Source organism: Triticum urartu, chromosome 4 (genome assembly GCF_003073215.2).
Source record: "Triticum urartu cultivar G1812 chromosome 4, Tu2.1, whole genome shotgun sequence".
Taxonomy (NCBI): Eukaryota; Viridiplantae; Streptophyta; class Magnoliopsida; order Poales; family Poaceae; genus Triticum; species Triticum urartu.
The window spans coordinates 257,442,731-257,447,190 of NC_053025.1; positions in this window are offsets into that span (position 1 = coordinate 257,442,731).

Genomic DNA, 4,460 nt, shown 5'->3' on the forward strand with positions numbered 1-4,460 from the left:
CGCAGCTTTTTGTGTCCCAAGTATTCTGCCGAGCTAGGACTTGATCCTCAGGCCGATTTTGCAAATCAACCTGAGTCTCAGCGGCTACTGGGATCAGCGGTCTTAAGTCATCCTTCAGGTGCATCTCGGGTTTTAGACCGATACACACCTTGAGGGCTACTGGATGTATATCTCGGCAGAGAATAAATTGCACCAATATAAATATTGACAAAAAATCGGCCCACAGTCGGGGTGGTGCACCACCTCGGAAGCAGTCCGGCATAAAGCTCGGGCGCTAGTGGCTGGCTCCATAGAGGGCATTTCCGGCATTAAGGTCAGCTAAACTCCTTCAACTTTTTTGTACCAAGATGATCTATGACATCTTGGATATAGCCCGGCGTTGGAGCTTGGACACAGTCCGGCGTTGGAGCTCGGATACATTTTGGCGTCGGAGCTTGGACACAGTCCGATGTTGGAGCTCGGATACATTTCGGCGTTGGAGCTCGAAACCAGACCGGCATTGGTGCTCGGCTGCAAAAGATACCTCGAATGCAGTCCGGCGTTGGAGCTCGGACGCAAGAGGACACTGCCTCCCGGGAACAACTTCAAAACCCGAGGTGTGGCATAAAAATAACAAGGCATTGATAAAGGTCAAAAACTTAAAGGCGCTCCTCGGATACCCGACGTATAAACTTGTCGAATGCATTTCGGCGATCCTCAAGATTGAAGATGAGAAGATTTGTTGAACCAGTTTTCAAGACCGACAACCGAAGATGAAGAATAGTTCGGAAGAATCGAGGAGCGTCCCTAACTTGAAGAACAGTTCAGGGGGCTACTGACGGTGTCCTGGACTAGGGGGTACTCACCACGTCATCTCCCGATCTGTTAGATTGGGCCGAGGACCCCCATGGCCGTATACTCATGGGCCAGTTCGAACAGCTGTCGCATACATGGAAGATTCCACAAGACTTGGTGATCAAGACAAGGACTCCTCCCCACCAGCGTATTTGGCTAGGACTCTTGTTATCCTAGGCCTCTGGTGCATTATATAAACCGAGGCTAGGCTAGTCGATAGATATAAACAACAATCATACCATAGGCTAGCTTCTAGGGTTTAGCCTCTCCGATCTCGTCGTAGATCAACTCTTGTAAACCCATATCATCAAGAATAAATCAAGCAGGACGTAGGGTTTTACCTCCATCAAGAGGGCCTGAACCTGGGTAAAACATCGTGTCCCCTGCCTCCTGTTGCCATCCGCCTTAGGCGCACAGTTCGGGACCCCCTACCCGAGATCCGCCAGTTTTGACACCAACAGACACACAAATGATCTTTCTAACACGCACGTGTAGTTGCGACTATATATACATAAACACTATTCTGATCACGGGATCAGAATAATATTCTGATCACAACCTGAACTGCCTAAGTAACGCGCCTGAATTTCCTTGTGTACGAACCTGAACTTCTGGCTATCTTCGCAATCGTGGCTTCTACCGCGATTTTTTCTGATTATTCGTGTTGTTTGTGATGCAAGTGTAATGTGGACATGGTTTTTATCAACTAAATACTCGTTTTAAATAGGAATCTCGCTCATAGGCGGATTTTGCACTCGGGTCGTGATGAACTCGCGTTTTTGCAATTTTACTGCCTGAGTTGTTCGACCTGAACTTCCCCATGTGCTAGGTTGAACTTCCACCAACATTGCCCAAATGGGGCTTGCTATATACCGTTGGATAGCTATGGACACCAGTATCATCACCTAAGTTAAATTTTTGGCAAAACGTAAGCGGTTTAAGAGCAGTTTTGAAAATCATTTTTTCTTCACACAAAAAACGTGAATCGTATTTTCGATCGCATTTGTAAACTGTTTATCGGAATGAGGCAAATAATATGGCGTTGGAAAACTGCTGAACTCATTCCACATGTTGAAGGTTTTCTCTAATTCCCTATGGTTAAAGAGTAATTTGCAAAATCGTAAAATTTCGCAAACCGAATAGCTCACTTTGTATTTTCGATGTCATTTCTAAACGGCTGATCCAATTGAGGCAAATGATATGGCGTTGGAAAGCTTATGGAATTACGCTAATTTTTCATGTTAAAAGTTTTTTATAATTTGTAATGGTTTAAAATTAATTTAGAAAACGATACAAGTTCCACCGAGTTCGTATTTTCGAGCTAATTTTTTAACCGTACGTCCAAATGCAGCAAATGATATGGCGTTGAAAAGCTTGAAGAAATGCGAAATTTTTTTGTATATATTGTTTCTCCTAATTCATTACGGTTTTATGTTAGTTTTGAAAATGGTAAAAATGTATTTTTGCCGTAATTTCTATAAATTTGATCGAAATGGGGCAAATAATATACCATTGAAAAGCTAAGGAAAATGCGAAACTTTTTCATGTTGATGGTTTTCTATGATTCCCTGCCATTTTCAAGTAATTTGGAAAATGGCGAGATCATTCGTTCTGCCTTTATCGCGAAACAGATTCGTGAAAAATGCATCGCGTGAAGTACCTGAACTTCTCGATATGAAACCTTGAACTTCACTCTGTTTTTCCCGTGCTTTTTTTGCCCGTAGCTCTCCGTCCATTGCTCGTAGCTCTCCATCCACTCACCGGAATTGAGCAAGTGATATATCGATCGAAATTTGATGTAAAAATGCAACTTTCCCGTGTTGATCATTTTTCCATACTCGTGACGGATTTAAAAGTTTTTAATCTGAAATTCATTCAGTGTAGTAGTTGAACTTCCTGCTGTTTTCACGTTGACCCTCCATGACATATTTTCGTTTTGTAATTTTCTCATACATTCGTCAATGTCACACAAATGATATTTCTTTTGTACAAACCTCTCTCACAATAAATTTTTGAACTTTCTTCGACCAAGGACTTGAACTTACACAAATGATTTCCTACTGTTTTGAAGTAAATTAGAAAATGACGAGATCATGATTTCTGCCTTCATCATGAATGGGAATACACTGCGGGAAGTAGTTGAACTTCTCGTGCATATCTGTTCGAACTTCACACTGTTTTTAACATGTTGTTTTTTGCACTGCGTGAAGTAGTTGAACTTCTAGGACGTGTTTGTTCGAACTTCACTCTGTTTTCGACGTGCTGATTTTCTACGTGGTGTTTTTTGCACTACGTGAAGTAATTGAACTTCTGGGGCATCTCTGTTTGTACTTCATCCTGTTTCACTTTTTTGTATTTTTTCTTATATGAAATTCACACCATGTAGTACGTGAACTTCCGGTTGTTATCACTTTTGAACTTCTCTCTGGTTTGAGAGAATTATATTAAAACACAAAAAATAACATATTTTTATGTATTTTGGACATCTAAATACACGGTGAATCTCTCTCAGAAGAATTTTTCAACTTTTCCTCGCCGAGCACTTGAACTTCTAGCAACCATTTTTTCTTTTATGAGTTGTTTTTAAAAGTGCAAAAAATGATGTTGTGTTTTTTATTTTTTGAACAGGTAAATCCTATTGTTTAATTTGGACTTCTCTGATTTTTTTGAAATGCTCCTCTTTTTTAATTTGGACTTCTCCGATTTTTGAAATGCTCCTCTTTTTTAATTTGGACTTCTCTAATTTTTTTATAAACGACGAAAATCTGTTATAAAGATTTTTGAAGTACCTTTTTAATTGAACTTATTGCTCAAATTTTCGACCTTCCACATTTGACTTCTAGATATTAAAAACTTCATTTTTTTTTAACATCGACCTGCTTTGGATTTTAAATTTGAACTTCTTATAGAATTTTGTCATGACATTTTTATGCATTTTTTGCCTTTCAGTGAAATGGCCTAGGCGGTCTTTTTTTTATTTGATGATTTTTCTTCTGTATGTACTACACATGAACTTCGGACTTTTTGAAACATGAACTTCCCGTGCTATTTTTTTATGAAACTCCATAGTTTTTACAGACAACGTGACGTCGATACATCAAACGAGATGGGAGGAGGAAGTGGGGAGAAGAGAGAAGGAGGAAGATGCAGCAGGAGGAAGTTGTTCGGGGGAGGGAGGGTGGGGATGGAGCTGTAGCGGAGGAGTAGCAGGGCGTGCCGGAGGGGAGGGAAGGTCACGGCGGCTTACAAGGAAGGTCACGCCGGACGGGAGGGGCGCGCCGCAGGGGAGGTAAGGGCGCGCCCCACTGCACCACTGGGCGATGGACAGTGACATCACGGCGGCCGAAACCCGCAGTGGGGGCGGCGGACGGATCCCGCGGTGGGGGCGGCGGACGGATCCTGCGGTGGGGGTGGCGGTCAGATCCCGCGGTGGGGGGCAGCACCGCGGCCGGATCCAAGGCGTGTGGCGGAGTGGCAGCCGGGTCCGGGGGACGGTGGCGGCATTGTGGCAGCGGGGTTGCAGGAGGAGACTGGCGGCGGGACCCATGGGCAGGGGAGCGCTCTGGGAAGATGGCAGCAACCCGCTGGGGAAGATGGCAGAGGCGGCGGGGCGGCGGCGCTCTGGG